General features: G+C 26.2%; 1 protein-coding gene across 4 annotated transcripts in view; it reads left to right on the forward strand.

The window, feature by feature from the left end:
- The first annotated feature begins 2,850 nt into the window (after positions 1-2,850).
- The window catches only part of LOC139247684 (C-type lectin domain family 7 member A-like), an 82,914-nt gene continuing 67,032 nt past the window's right edge, over positions 2,851-18,732 (forward strand). For 2 of the 4 annotated variants that reach the window (XM_070871771.1, XM_070871774.1), the window contains exon 1: positions 2,851-2,993. The gene's annotated coding sequence lies outside the window, so the exon portion shown is untranslated. Of the gene's footprint in view, positions 3,023-18,732 lie in introns of all 4 variants that reach the window. The other 2 variants (XM_070871772.1, XM_070871773.1) reach the window with 2 other exon arrangements.

Here is an 18,732-nt window from a genome sequence, read left to right on the forward strand (position 1 = left end):
ATGAAGATGCATTGATCCCCCAGTTATCACCTATTATATTGATGAAGATACATTGATTCCCCAATTATCACTCATTATATTGATGATGCATTGATCCCCAGATATCACCCATTATATTGATGAAGATGCATTGATCCCCCAGTTATCACCCATTATATTGATGAAGATACATTGATTCCCCAGTTATCACCCATTATATTGATGAAGATACATTGATCCCCCAGTTATCACCCATTATATTGATGAAGATACATTAATTCCCCAGTTATCGCCCATTATATTGATGAAGATACATTGATCCCCCAGTTATCACCCATTATGTTGATGAAGATACACTGATTCCCCAGTTATCACCCATTATATTGATGAAGATACATTGATTCCCCAATTATCACCCATTATGTTGATGAAGATGCAGTGATTCCCCAGTTATCACCCATTATATTGATGAAGATACATTAATTCCCCAGTTATCAACCATTATGTTGATGAAGATGCAGTGATTCCCCAGTTATCACCCATTATATTGATGAAGATACATTGATTCCCCAATTATCACCCATTATATTGATGAAGATACATTGATTCCCCAGTTATCACCCATTATATTGATGAAGATACATTGATCCCCCAATTATCGCCCATTATATTGATGAAGATACATTCATCCCCAATTATCACCCATTATATTGATCAAGATACATTGATTCCCCAATTATCACCCATTATATTGATGAAGATACATTCATCCCCAATTATCACCCATTATATTGATGAAGATACATTGATTCCCCAGTTATCACCCATTATATTGATGAAGATACATTGATCCCCCAGTTATCACCCATTATATTGATGAAGATACATTGATTCCCCAATTATCACCCATTATATTGATGAAGATACATTGATTCCCCAATTATCGCCCATTATATTGATGAAGATACATTCATCCCCCAATTATCGCCCATTATATTGATGAAGATACATTCATCCCCAATTATCACCCATTATATTGATCAAGATACATTGATTCCCCAATTATCACCCATTATATTGATGAAGATGCATTGATCCCCCAATTATCACCCATTATATTGATGAAGATGCATTGATTCCCCAATTATCACCCATTATATTGATGAAGATACAGTGATTCTCCAATTATCACCCACTATATTGATGAAGATACATTATTTCCCCAGTTATCATCCATTATATTGATGAAGATACATTGATCCCCCAGTTATCACCCATTATATTGATGAAGATACATTGATTCCCCAATTATCACCCATTATATTGATGAAGATACATTGATTCCCCAGTTATCACCCATTATATTGATGAAGATACATTGATCCCCCAATTATCGCCCATTATATTGATGAAGATACATTCATCCCCAATTATCACCCATTATATTGATCAAGATACATTGATTCCCCAATTATCACCCATTATATTGATGAAGATACATTCATCCCCAATTATCACCCATTATATTGATGAAGATACATTGATTCCCCAGTTATCACCCATTATATTGATGAAGATACATTGATTCCCCAGTTATCACTCATTATATTGATGAAGATACAGTGATTCCCCAGTTATCACCCATTATATTGATGAAGATGCATTGATCCCCCAATTATCACCCATTATATTGATGAAGATGCATTGATTCCCCAGTTATCACCCATTATATTGATGAAGATACAGTGATCCCCCAATTATCATCCATTATATTGATGAAGATACATTGATCCCCCAGTTATCATCCATTATATTGATGAAGATACATTGATCCCCCAGTTATCACACATTATATTGATGAAGATACATTGATCTCCCAGTTATCACCCATTATATTGATGAAGATACATTGATCTCCCAGTTATCACCCATTATATTGATGAAGATACATTGATTCCCCAGTTAGCACCCATTATATTGATGAAGATACATTGATCCCCCAGTTATCACCCATTATATTGATGAAGATACATTGATCCCCCAGTTATCACTCATTATATTGATGAAGATACATTGATTCCCCAGTTATCACCCATTATATTGATGAAGATACATTGATTCCCCAGTTATCACCCATTATATTGATGAAGATACATTGATCCCCCAGTTATCACCCATTATATTGATGAAGATGCATTGATCCCCCAGTTATCACCCATTATATTGATGAAGATGCATTGATTCCCCAGTTATCACCCATTATATTGATGAAGATACATTGATCCCCCAGTTATCACCCATTATATTGATGAAGATACATTGATCCCCCAGTTATCACCCATTATATTGATGAAGATACATTGATCCCCCAGTTATCACCCATTATATTGATGAAGATACATTGATCGCCCAGTTATCACCCATTATATTGATGAAGATGCATTGATCCCCCAGATATCACCCATTATATTGATGAAGATACATTGATCCCCCAGTTATCATCCATTATATTGATGAAGATACATTGATACCCCAGTTGTCACCCATTATATTGATGAAGATACAGTGATTCCCCAGATATCACCCATTATATTGATGAAGATACATTGATCCCCCAGTTATCATCCATTATATTGATGAAGATACATTGATACCCCAGTTATCACCCATTATATTGATGAAGATACAGTGATTCCCCAGATATCACCCATTATATTGATGAAGATACATTGATCCCCCAGTTATCATCCATTATATTGATGAAGACACTGGGATCTTTTTGCAGGAGATTGGCCCTGTGACGTCACGCCCATTGTCCAAGGAACCTCTGACGTCTGCGCCGTGACCTCTCTTCCTCCCTGGTGAGATTGACTTCCGGGTCCTCCTGCGGCTTCCTTACTTCCGCCACGGTTTCTCCTGCAGCAAGATGGCGGCGGCGGGCGGGATCCGGCCTTGAGGCCCCGGGGCAGCGAGCGGGAGGCCGAGGCCTGAAGCTGGGCCTGGTTACAATTCCTGTCAGTCGGAGGTCCTTAATATAATTACTGTCAGTAATCTATCATCATTATAATTACTGTCAGTAATCCCCAATATAATTACTGTCAGTAATCTATCATTTATATAATTACTGTCAGTAATCTATCATTAATATAATTACTGTCAGTAATCTATCATTTATATAATTACTGTCAGTAATCTATCATTTATATAATTACTGTCAGTAATCTACCATCAATATAATTACTGTCAGTAATCTATCATTTATATAATTACTGTCAGTAATCTATCATCAATATAATTACTGTCAGTAATCCCCATTATAATTACTGTCAGTAATCTATCATTTATATAATTACTGTCAGTAATCTATCATCAATATAATTACTGTCAGTAATCTATCATCAATATAATTACTGTCAGTAATCTATCATTTATATAATTACTGTCAGTAATCTATCATCTATATAATTACTGTCAGTAATCTATCATCAATATAATTACTGTCAGTAATCCCCATTATAATTACTGTCAGTAATCTATCATTAATATAATTACTGTCAGTAATCTATCATCAATATAATTACTGTCAGTAATCTATCATTTATATAATTACTGTCAGTAATCTATCATTAATATAATTACTGTCAGTAATCTATCATCAATATAATTACTGTCAGTAATCCCCATTATAATTACTGTCAGTAATCTATCATTAATATAATTAGTGTCAGTATTCTATCATTAATATAATTACTGTCAGTAATCCCCATTATAATTACTGTCAGTAATCTATCATTAATATAATTACTGTCAGTAATCCCCATTATAATTACTGTCAGTAATCTACCATTAATATAATTACTGTCAGTAATCTATCATTTATATAATTACTGTCAGTAATCCCCATTATAATTACTGTCAGTAATCTATCATTAATATAATTACTGTCAGTAATCTATCATTAATATAATTAGTGTCAGTAATCTATCATTAATATAATTACTGTCAGTAATCCCCATTATAATTACTGTCAGTAATCTATCATTAATATAATTACTGTCAGTAATCTATCATCAATATAATTACTGTCAGTAATCTATCATTAATATAATTACTGTCAGTAATCTATCATCAATATAATTACTGTCAGTAATCCCCATTATAATTACTGTCAGTAATCTATCATCAATATAATTACTGTCAGTAATCTATCATTTATATAATTACTGTCAGTAATCTATCATCAATATAATTAAAGTCAATAATCTATCATTAATATAATTACTGTCAGTAATCCATCATCAATATAATTACTGTCAGTAATCCCCATTCTAATTACTGTCAGTAATCTATCATTTATATAATTACTGTCAGTAATCCATCATCAATATAATTACTGTCAGTAATCTATCATCAATATAATTAAAGTCAATAATCTATCATTAATATAATTACTGTCAGTAATCCATCATCAATATAATTACTGTCAGTAATCTATCATTAATATAATTACTGTCAGTAATCCCCATTCTAATTACTGTCAGTAATCTATCATTTATATAATTACTGTCAGTAATCCCCATTATAATTACTGTCAGTAATCTATCATTTATATAATTACTGTCAATAATCTATCATTAATATAATTACTGTCAGTAATCTATCATTTATATAATTACTGTCAGTAATCCCCATTATAATTACTGTCAGTAATCTATCATTTATATAATTACTGTCAGTAATCCCCATTATAATTACTGTCAGTAATCTATCATTTATATAATTACTGTCAGTAATCTATCATCAATATAATTACTGTCAGTAATCTATCATTTATATAATTACTGTCAGTAATCTATCATCAATATAATTACTGTCAGTAATCTATCATCAATATAATTAAAGTCAATAATCTATCATTAATATAATTACTGTCAGTAATCTATCATCAATATAATTAAAGTCAATAATCTATCATTAATATAATTACTGTCAGTAATCCATCATCAATATAATTACTGTCAGTAATCCCCATTCTAATTACTGTCAGTAATCTATCATTTATATAATTACTGTCAGTAATCCATCATCAATATAATTACTGTCAGTAATCTATCATCAATATAATTAAAGTCAATAATCTATCATTAATATAATTACTGTCAGTAATCCATCATCAATATAATTACTGTCAGTAATCTATCATTAATATAATTACTGTCAGTAATCCCCATTCTAATTACTGTCAGTAATCTATCATTTATATAATTACTGTCAGTAATCCCCATTATAATTACTGTCAGTAATCTATCATTTATATAATTACTGTCAATAATCTATCATTAATATAATTACTGTCAGTAATCTATCATCAATATAATTACTGTCAGTAATCCCCATTATAATTACTGTCAGTAATCTATCATTTATATAATTACTGTCAGTAATCCCCATTATAATTACTGTCAGTAATGTATCATTTATATAATTACTGTCAGTAATCTATCATTAATATAATTACTGTCAGTAATCCCCATTATAATTACTGTCAGTAATCTACCATTAATATAATTACTGTCAGTAATCCCCATTATAATTACTGTCAGTAATCTATCATTAATATAATTACTGTCAGTAATCCCCATTATAATTACTGTCAGTAATCTATCATTGATATAATTACTGTCAGTAATCCCCATTATAATTACTATCAGTAATCTATCATCGATATAATTACTGTCAGTAATCTAACATTTATATAATTACTGTCAGTAATCTATCATCAATATAATTACTGTCAGTAATCCCCATTATAATTACTGTCAGTAATCTATCATTTATATAATTACTGTCAGTAATCCCCATTATAATTACTGTCAGTAATCTATCATTTATATAATTACTGTCAGTAATCTATCATCAATATAATTACTGTCAGTAATCCCCATTATAATTACTGTCAGTAATCTATCATTTATATAATTACTGTCAGTAATCTATCATCAATATAATTACTGTCAGTAATCTATCATCAATATAATTACTGTCAGTAATCTATCATTTATATAATTACTGTCAGTAATCTATCATCTATATAATTACTGTCAGTAATCTATCATCAATATAATTACTGTCAGTAATCCCCATTATAATTACTGTCAGTAATCTATCATTAATATAATTACTGTCAGTAATCTATCATCAATATAATTACTGTCAGTAATCTATCATTTATATAATTACTGTCAGTAATCTATCATTAATATAATTACTGTCAGTAATCTATCATCAATATAATTACTGTCAGTAATCCCCATTATAATTACTGTCAGTAATCTATCATTAATATAATTAGTGTCAGTATTCTATCATTAATATAATTACTGTCAGTAATCCCCATTATAATTACTGTCAGTAATCTATCATTAATATAATTACTGTCAGTAATCCCCATTATAATTACTGTCAGTAATCTACCATTAATATAATTACTGTCAGTAATCTATCATTTATATAATTACTGTCAGTAATCCCCATTATAATTACTGTCAGTAATCTATCATTAATATAATTACTGTCAGTAATCTATCATTAATATAATTAGTGTCAGTAATCTATCATTAATATAATTACTGTCAGTAATCCCCATTATAATTACTGTCAGTAATCTATCATTAATATAATTACTGTCAGTAATCTATCATCAATATAATTACTGTCAGTAATCTATCATTAATATAATTACTGTCAGTAATCTATCATCAATATAATTACTGTCAGTAATCCCCATTATAATTACTGTCAGTAATCTATCATCAATATAATTACTGTCAGTAATCTATCATTTATATAATTACTGTCAGTAATCTATCATCAATATAATTAAAGTCAATAATCTATCATTAATATAATTACTGTCAGTAATCCATCATCAATATAATTACTGTCAGTAATCCCCATTCTAATTACTGTCAGTAATCTATCATTTATATAATTACTGTCAGTAATCCATCATCAATATAATTACTGTCAGTAATCTATCATCAATATAATTAAAGTCAATAATCTATCATTAATATAATTACTGTCAGTAATCCATCATCAATATAATTACTGTCAGTAATCTATCATTAATATAATTACTGTCAGTAATCCCCATTCTAATTACTGTCAGTAATCTATCATTTATATAATTACTGTCAGTAATCCCCATTATAATTACTGTCAGTAATCTATCATTTATATAATTACTGTCAATAATCTATCATTAATATAATTACTGTCAGTAATCTATCATTTATATAATTACTGTCAGTAATCCCCATTATAATTACTGTCAGTAATCTATCATTTATATAATTACTGTCAGTAATCCCCATTATAATTACTGTCAGTAATCTATCATTTATATAATTACTGTCAGTAATCTATCATCAATATAATTACTGTCAGTAATCTATCATTTATATAATTACTGTCAGTAATCTATCATCAATATAATTACTGTCAGTAATCTATCATCAATATAATTAAAGTCAATAATCTATCATTAATATAATTACTGTCAGTAATCTATCATCAATATAATTAAAGTCAATAATCTATCATTAATATAATTACTGTCAGTAATCCATCATCAATATAATTACTGTCAGTAATCCCCATTCTAATTACTGTCAGTAATCTATCATTTATATAATTACTGTCAGTAATCCATCATCAATATAATTACTGTCAGTAATCTATCATCAATATAATTAAAGTCAATAATCTATCATTAATATAATTACTGTCAGTAATCCATCATCAATATAATTACTGTCAGTAATCTATCATTAATATAATTACTGTCAGTAATCCCCATTCTAATTACTGTCAGTAATCTATCATTTATATAATTACTGTCAGTAATCCCCATTATAATTACTGTCAGTAATCTATCATTTATATAATTACTGTCAATAATCTATCATTAATATAATTACTGTCAGTAATCTATCATCAATATAATTACTGTCAGTAATCCCCATTATAATTACTGTCAGTAATCTATCATTTATATAATTACTGTCAGTAATCCCCATTATAATTACTGTCAGTAATGTATCATTTATATAATTACTGTCAGTAATCTATCATTAATATAATTACTGTCAGTAATCCCCATTATAATTACTGTCAGTAATCTACCATTAATATAATTACTGTCAGTAATCCCCATTATAATTACTGTCAGTAATCTATCATTAATATAATTACTGTCAGTAATCCCCATTATAATTACTGTCAGTAATCTATCATTGATATAATTACTGTCAGTAATCCCCATTATAATTACTATCAGTAATCTATCATCGATATAATTACTGTCAGTAATCTAACATTTATATAATTACTGTCAGTAATCTATCATCAATATAATTACTGTCAGTAATCCCCATTATAATTACTGTCAGTAATCTATCATTTATATAATTACTGTCAGTAATCCCCATTATAATTACTGTCAGTAATCTATCATCAATATAATTACTGTCAGTAATCTATCATTAATATAATTAGTGTCAGTAATCCCCAATATAATTACTGTCAGTAATCTATCATTAATATATTACTGTCAGTAATCTATCATTAATATAATTAGTGTCAGTAATCTATCATTAATATAATTAGTGTCAGTAATCTATCATTTATATAATTACTGTCAGTAATCTATCATTTATATAATTACTGTCAGTAATCCCCATTATAATTACTGTCAGTAATCTATCATTAATATAATTAGTGTCAGTAATCTATCATTAATATAATTACTGTCAGTAATCCCCATTATAATTACTGTCAGTAATCTATCATTAATATAATTAGTGTCAGTAATCTATCATTAATATAATTAGTGTCAGTAATCTATCATTTATATAATTACTGTCAGTAATCTATCATTTATATAATTACTGTCAGTAATCCCCATTATAATTACTGTCAGTAATCTATCATTAATATAATTAGTGTCAGTAATCTATCATTAATATAATTACTGTCAGTAATCCCCATTATAATTACTGTCAGTAATCTATCATTAATATAATTACTGTCAGTAATCTATCATTAATATAATTACTGTCAGTAATCTATCATTAATATAATTAGTGTCAGTAATCTATCATTAATATAATTACTGTCAGTAATCCCCATTATAATTACTGTCAGTAATCTATCATTAATATAATTACTGTCAGTAATCTATCATCAATATAATTACTGTCAGTAATCTATCATTTATATAATTACTGTCAGTAATCTATCATTAATATAATTACTGTCAGTAATCCCCATTATAATTACTGTCAGTAATCTATCATTTATATAATTACTGTCAGTAATCTATCATCAATATAATTACTGTCAGTAATCTATCATTTATATAATTACTGTCAGTAATCTATCATCAATATAATTAAAGTCAATAATCTATCATTAATATAATTACTGTCAGTAATCCATCATCAATATAATTACTGTCAGTAATCCCCATTCTAATTACTGTCAGTAATCTATCATTTATATAATTACTGTCAGTAATCCCCATTATAATTACTGTCAGTAATCTATCATTTATATAATTACTGTCAATAATCTATCATTAATATAATTACTGTCAGTAATCTATCATTTATATAATTACTGTCAGTAATCCCCATTATAATTACTGTCAGTAATCTATCAATTATATAATTACTGTCAGTAATCCCCATTATAATTACTGTCAGTAATCTATCATTTATATAATTACTGTCAGTAATCTATCATCAATATAATTACTGTCAGTAATCTATCATTTATATAATTACTGTCAGTAATCTATCATCAATATAATTACTGTCAGTAATCTATCATCAATATAATTACTGTCAGTAATCTATCATTAATATAATTACTGTCAGTAATCCCCATTATAATTACTGTCAGTAATCTATCATTAATATAATTACTGTCAGTAATGCCCATTATAATTACTGTCAGTAATCTACCATTAATATAATTACTGTCAGTAATCTATCATTTATATAATTACTGTCAGTAATCCCCATTATAATTACTGTCAGTAATCTATCATTAATATAATTACTGTCAGTAATCTATCATTAATATAATTAGTGTCAGTAATCTATCATTAATATAATTACTGTCAGTAATCCCCATTATAATTACTGTCAGTAATCTATCATTAATATAATTACTGTCAGTAATCTATCATCAATATAATTACTGTCAGTAATCCCCATTATAATTACTGTCAGTAATCTATCATTAATATAATTAGTGTCAGTAATCTATCATTAATATAATTACTGTCAGTAATCCCCATTATAATTACTGTCAGTAATCTACCATTAATATAATTACTGTCAGTAATCTATCATTTATATAATTACTGTCAGTAATCCCCATTATAATTACTGTCAGTAATCTATCATTAATATAATTACTGTCAGTAATCTATCATTAATATAATTAGTGTCAGTAATCTATCATTAATATAATTACTGTCAGTAATCCCCATTATAATTACTGTCAGTAATCTATCATTAATATAATTACTGTCAGTAATCTATCATCAATATAATTACTGTCAGTAATCTATCATTTATATAATTACTGTCAGTAATCTATCATTAATATAATTACTGTCAGTAATCTATCATCAATATAATTACTGTCAGTAATCCCCATTATAATTACTGTCAGTAATCTATCATCAATATAATTACTGTCAGTAATCTATCATTTATATAATTACTGTCAGTAATCTATCATCAATATAATTAAAGTCAATAATCTATCATTAATATAATTACTGTCAGTAATCCATCATCAATATAATTACTGTCAGTAATCCCCATTCTAATTACTGTCAGTAATCTATCATTTATATAATTACTGTCAGTAATCCATCATCAATATAATTACTGTCAGTAATCTATCATTAATATAATTACTGTCAGTAATCCCCATTCTAATTACTGTCAGTAATCTATCATTTATATAATTACTGTCAGTAATCCCCATTATAATTACTGTCAGTAATCTATCATTTATATAATTACTGTCAATAATCTATCATTAATATAATTACTGTCAGTAATCTATCATTTATATAATTACTGTCAGTAATCCCCATTATAATTACTGTCAGTAATCTATCATTTATATAATTACTGTCAGTAATCCCCATTATAATTACTGTCAGTAATCTATCATTTATATAATTACTGTCAGTAATCTATCATCAATATAATTACTGTCAGTAATCTATCATTTATATAATTACTGTCAGTAATCTATCATCAATATAATTACTGTCAGTAATCTATCATCAATATAATTAAAGTCAATAATCTATCATTAATATAATTACTGTCAGTAATCTATCATCAATATAATTAAAGTCAATAATCTATCATTAATATAATTACTGTCAGTAATCCATCATCAATATAATTACTGTCAGTAATCCCCATTCTAATTACTGTCAGTAATCTATCATTTATATAATTACTGTCAGTAATCCATCATCAATATAATTACTGTCAGTAATCTATCATCAATATAATTAAAGTCAATAATCTATCATTAATATAATTACTGTCAGTAATCCATCATCAATATAATTACTGTCAGTAATCTATCATTAATATAATTACTGTCAGTAATCCCCATTCTAATTACTGTCAGTAATCTATCATTTATATAATTACTGTCAGTAATCCCCATTATAATTACTGTCAGTAATCTATCATTTATATAATTACTGTCAATAATCTATCATTAATATAATTACTGTCAGTAATCTATCATCAATATAATTACTGTTAGTAATCCCCATTATAATTACTGTCAGTAATCTATCATTTATATAATTACTGTCAGTAATCCCCATTATAATTACTGTCAGTAATGTATCATTTATATAATTACTGTCAGTAATCTATCATTAATATAATTACTGTCAGTAATCCCCATTATAATTACTGTCAGTAATCTACCATTAATATAATTACTGTCAGTAATCCCCATTATAATTACTGTCAGTAATCTATCATTAATATAATTACTGTCAGTAATCCCCATTATAATTACTGTCAGTAATCTATCATTGATATAATTACTGTCAGTAATCCCCATTATAATTACTATCAGTAATCTATCATCGATATAATTACTGTCAGTAATCTAACATTTATATAATTACTGTCAGTAATCTATCATCAATATAATTACTGTCAGTAATCCCCATTATAATTACTGTCAGTAATCTATCATTTATATAATTACTGTCAGTAATCCCCATTATAATTACTGTCAGTAATCTATCATCAATATAATTACTGTCAGTAATCTATCATTAATATAATTAGTGTCAGTAATCCCCAATATAATTACTGTCAGTAATCTATCATTAATATATTACTGTCAGTAATCTATCATTAATATAATTAGTGTCAGTAATCTATCATTAATATAATTAGTGTCAGTAATCTATCATTTATATAATTACTGTCAGTAATCTATCATTTATATAATTACTGTCAGTAATCCCCATTATAATTACTGTCAGTAATCTATCATTAATATAATTAGTGTCAGTAATCTATCATTAATATAATTACTGTCAGTAATCCCCATTATAATTACTGTCAGTAATCTATCATTAATATAATTAGTGTCAGTAATCTATCATTTATATAATTACTGTCAGTAATCCCCATTATAATTACTGTCAGTAATCTATCATTTATATAATTACTGTCAGTAATCTATCATCAATATAATTACTGTCAGTAATCTATCATCAATATAATTAAAGTCAATAATCTATCATTAATATAATTACTGTCAGTAATCTATCATCAATATAATTAAAGTCAATAATCTATCATTAATATAATTACTGTCAGTAATCCATCATCAATATAATTACTGTCAGTAATCCCCATTCTAATTACTGTCAGTAATCTATCATTTATATAATTACTGTCAGTAATCCATCATCAATATAATTACTGTCAGTAATCTATCATCAATATAATTAAAGTCAATAATCTATCATTAATATAATTACTGTCAGTAATCCATCATCAATATAATTACTGTCAGTAATCTATCATTAATATAATTACTGTCAGTAATCCCCATTCTAATTACTGTCAGTAATCTATCATTTATATAATTACTGTCAGTAATCCCCATTATAATTACTGTCAGTAATCTATCATTTATATAATTACTGTCAATAATCTATCATTAATATAATTACTGTCAGTAATCTATCATCAATATAATTACTGTCAGTAATCCCCATTATAATTACTGTCAGTAATCTATCATTTATATAATTACTGTCAGTAATCCCCATTATAATTACTGTCAGTAATGTATCATTTATATAATTACTGTCAGTAATCTATCATTAATATAATTACTGTCAGTAATCCCCATTATAATTACTGTCAGTAATCTACCATTAATATAATTACTGTCAGTAATCCCCATTATAATTACTGTCAGTAATCTATCATTAATATAATTACTGTCAGTAATCCCCATTATAATTACTGTCAGTAATCTATCATTGATATAATTACTGTCAGTAATCCCCATTATAATTACTATCAGTAATCTATCATCGATATAATTACTGTCAGTAATCTAACATTTATATAATTACTGTCAGTAATCTATCATCAATATAATTACTGTCAGTAATCCCCATTATAATTACTGTCAGTAATCTATCATTTATATAATTACTGTCAGTAATCCCCATTATAATTACTGTCAGTAATCTATCATCAATATAATTACTGTCAGTAATCTATCATTAATATAATTAGTGTCAGTAATCCCCAATATAATTACTGTCAGTAATCTATCATTAATATATTACTGTCAGTAATCTATCATTAATATAATTAGTGTCAGTAATCTATCATTAATATAATTAGTGTCAGTAATCTATCATTTATATAATTACTGTCAGTAATCTATCATTTATATAATTACTGTCAGTAATCCCCATTATAATTACTGTCAGTAATCTATCATTAATATAATTAGTGTCAGTAATCTATCATTAATATAATTACTGTCAGTAATCCCCATTATAATTACTGTCAGTAATCTATCATTAATATAATTAGTGTCAGTAATCTATCATTAATATAATTAGTGTCAGTAATCTATCATTTATATAATTACTGTCAGTAATCTATCATTTATATAATTACTGTCAGTAATCCCCATTATAATTACTGTCAGTAATCTATCATTAATATAATTAGTGTCAGTAATCTATCATTAATATAATTACTGTCAGTAATCCCCATTATAATTACTGTCAGTAATCTATCATTAATATAATTACTGTCAGTAATCTATCATTAATATAATTACTGTCAGTAATCTATCATTAATATAATTAGTGTCAGTAATCTATCATTAATATAATTACTGTCAGTAATCCCCATTATAATTACTGTCAGTAATCTATCATTAATATAATTACTGTCAGTAATCTATCATCAATATAATTACTGTCAGTAATCTATCATTTATATAATTACTGTCAGTAATCTATCATTAATATAATTACTGTCAGTAATCCCCATTATAATTACTGTCAGTAATCTATCATTTATATAATTACTGTCAGTAATCCCCATTATAATTACTGTCAGTAATCTATCATTAATATAATTAGTGTCAGTAATCTATCATTAATATAATTACTGTCAGTAATCCCCATTATAATTACTGTCAGTAATCTATCATTAATATAATTAGTGTCAGTAATCTATCATTAATATAATTAGTGTCAGTAATCTATCATTTATATAATTACTGTCAGTAATCTATCATTTATATAATTACTGTCAGTAATCCCCATTATAATTACTGTCAGTAATCTATCATTAATATAATTAGTGTCAGTAATCTATCATTAATATAATTACTGTCAGTAATCCCCATTATAATTACTGTCAGTAATCTATCATTAATATAATTACTGTCAGTAATCTATCATCAATATAATTACTGTCAGTAATCTATCATTTATATAATTACTGTCAGTAATCTATCATTAATATAATTACTGTCAGTAATCCCCATTATAATTACTGTCAGTAATCTATCATTTATATAATTACTGTCAGTAATCTATCATCAATATAATTACTGTCAGTAATCTATCATTTATATAATTACTGTCAGTAATCTATCATCAATATAATTAAAGTCAATAATCTATCATTAATATAATTACTGTCAGTAATCCATCATCAATATAATTACTGTCAGTAATCCCCATTCTAATTACTGTCAGTAATCTATCATTTATATAATTACTGTCAGTAATCCCCATTATAATTACTGTCAGTAATCTATCATTTATATAATTACTGTCAATAATCTATCATTAATATAATTACTGTCAGTAATCTATCATTTATATAATTACTGTCAGTAATCCCCATTATAATTACTGTCAGTAATCTATCATTTATATAATTACTGTCAGTAATCCCCATTATAATTACTGTCAGTAATCTATCATTTATATAATTACTGTCAGTAATCTATCATCAATATAATTACTGTCAGTAATCTATCATTTATATAATTACTGTCAGTAATCTATCATCAATATAATTACTGTCAGTAATCTATCATCAATATAATTACTGTCAGTAATCTATCATTAATATAATTACTGTCAGTAATCCCCATTATAATTACTGTCAGTAATCTATCATTAATATAATTACTGTCAGTAATCCCCATTATAATTACTGTCAGTAATCTACCATTAATATAATTACTGTCAGTAATCTATCATTTATATAATTACTGTCAGTAATCCCCATTATAATTACTGTCAGTAATCTATCATTAATATAATTACTGTCAGTAATCTATCATTAATATAATTAGTGTCAGTAATCTATCATTAATATAATTACTGTCAGTAATCCCCATTATAATTACTGTCAGTAATCTATCATTAATATAATTACTGTCAGTAATCTATCATCAATATAATTACTGTCAGTAATCCCCATTATAATTACTGTCAGTAATCTATCATTAATATAATTAGTGTCAGTAATCTATCATTAATATAATTACTGTCAGTAATCCCCATTATAATTACTGTCAGTAATCTATCATTAATATAATTACTGTCAGTAATCCCCATTATAATTACTGTCAGTAATCTACCATTAATATAATTACTGTCAGTAATCTATCATTTATATAATTACTGTCAGTAATCCCCATTATAATTACTGTCAGTAATCTATCATTAATATAATTACTGTCAGTAATCTATCATTAATATAATTAGTGTCAGTAATCTATCATTAATATAATTACTGTCAGTAATCCCCATTATAATTACTGTCAGTAATCTATCATTAATATAATTACTGTCAGTAATCTATCATCAATATAATTACTGTCAGTAATCTATCATTTATATAATTACTGTCAGTAATCTATCATTAATATAATTACTGTCAGTAATCTATCATCAATATAATTACTGTCAGTAATCCCCATTATAATTACTGTCAGTAATCTATCATCAATATAATTACTGTCAGTAATCTATCATTTATATAATTACTGTCAGTAATCTATCATCAATATAATTAAAGTCAATAATCTATCATTAATATAATTACTGTCAGTAATCCATCATCAATATAATTACTGTCAGTAATCCCCATTCTAATTACTGTCAGTAATCTATCATTTATATAATTACTGTCAGTAATCCATCATCAATATAATTACTGTCAGTAATCTATCATCAATATAATTAAAGTCAATAATCTATCATTAATATAATTACTGTCAGTAATCCATCATCAATATAATTACTGTCAGTAATCTATCATTAATATAATTACTGTCAGTAATCCCCATTCTAATTACTGTCAGTAATCTATCATTTATATAATTACTGTCAGTAATCCCCATTATAATTACTGTCAGTAATCTATCATTTATATAATTACTGTCAATAATCTATCATTAATATAATTACTGTCAGTAATCTATCATTTATATAATTACTGTCAGTAATCCCCATTATAATTACTGTCAGTAATCTATCATTTATATAATTACTGTCAGTAATCCCCATTATAATTACTGTCAGTAATCTATCATTTATATAATTACTGTCAGTAATCTATCATCAATATAATTACTGTCAGTAATCTATCATTTATATAATTACTGTCAGTAATCTATCATCAATATAATTACTGTCAGTAATCTATCATCAATATAATTAAAGTCAATAATCTATCATTAATATAATTACTGTCAGTAATCTATCATCAATATAATTAAAGTCAATAATCTATCATTAATATAATTACTGTCAGTAATCCATCATCAATATAATTACTGTCAGTAATCCCCATTCTAATTACTGTCAGTAATCTATCATTTATATAATTACTGTCAGTAATCCATCATCAATATAATTACTGTCAGTAATCTATCATCAATATAATTAAAGTCAATAATCTATCATTAATATAATTACTGTCAGTAATCCATCATCAATATAATTACTGTCAGTAATCTATCATTAATATAATTACTGTCAGTAATCCCCATTCTAATTACTGTCAGTAATCTATCATTTATATAATTACTGTCAGTAATCCCCATTATAATTACTGTCAGTAATCTATCATTTATATAATTACTGTCAATAATCTATCATTAATATAATTACTGTCAGTAATCTATCATCAATATAATTACTGTTAGTAATCCCCATTATAATTACTGTCAGTAATCTATCATTTATATAATTACTGTCAGTAATCCCCATTATAATTACTGTCAGTAATGTATCATTTATATAATTACTGTCAGTAATCTATCATTAATATAATTACTGTCAGTAATCCCCATTATAATTACTGTCAGTAATCTACCATTAATATAATTACTGTCAGTAATCCCCATTATAATTACTGTCAGTAATCTATCATTAATATAATTACTGTCAGTAATCCCCATTATAATTACTGTCAGTAATCTATCATTGATATAATTACTGTCAGTAATCCCCATTATAATTACTATCAGTAATCTATCATCGATATAATTACTGTCAGTAATCTAACATTTATATAATTACTGTCAGTAATCTATCATCAATATAATTACTGTCAGTAATCCCCATTATAATTACTGTCAGTAATCTATCATTTATATAATTACTGTCAGTAATCCCCATTATAATTACTGTCAGTAATCTATCATCAATATAATTACTGTCAGTAATCTATCATTAATATAATTAGTGTCAGTAATCCCCAATATAATTACTGTCAGTAATCTATCATTAATATATTACTGTCAGTAATCTATCATTAATATAATTAGTGTCAGTAATCTATCATTTATATAATTACTGTCAGTAATCTATCATTTATATAATTACTGTCAGTAATCTATCATTTATATAATTACTGTCAGTAATCCCCATTATAATTACTGTCAGTAATCTATCATTAATATAATTAGTGTCAGTAATCTATCATTAATATAATTACTGTCAGTAATCCCCATTATAATTACTGTCAGTAATCTATCATTAATATAATTAGTGTCAGTAATCTATCATTTATATAATTACTGTCAGTAATCCCCATTATAATTACT

This window comes from Pristiophorus japonicus, unplaced genomic scaffold (genome assembly GCF_044704955.1).
Source record: "Pristiophorus japonicus isolate sPriJap1 unplaced genomic scaffold, sPriJap1.hap1 HAP1_SCAFFOLD_281, whole genome shotgun sequence".
Taxonomy (NCBI): domain Eukaryota; kingdom Metazoa; phylum Chordata; class Chondrichthyes; family Pristiophoridae; genus Pristiophorus; species Pristiophorus japonicus.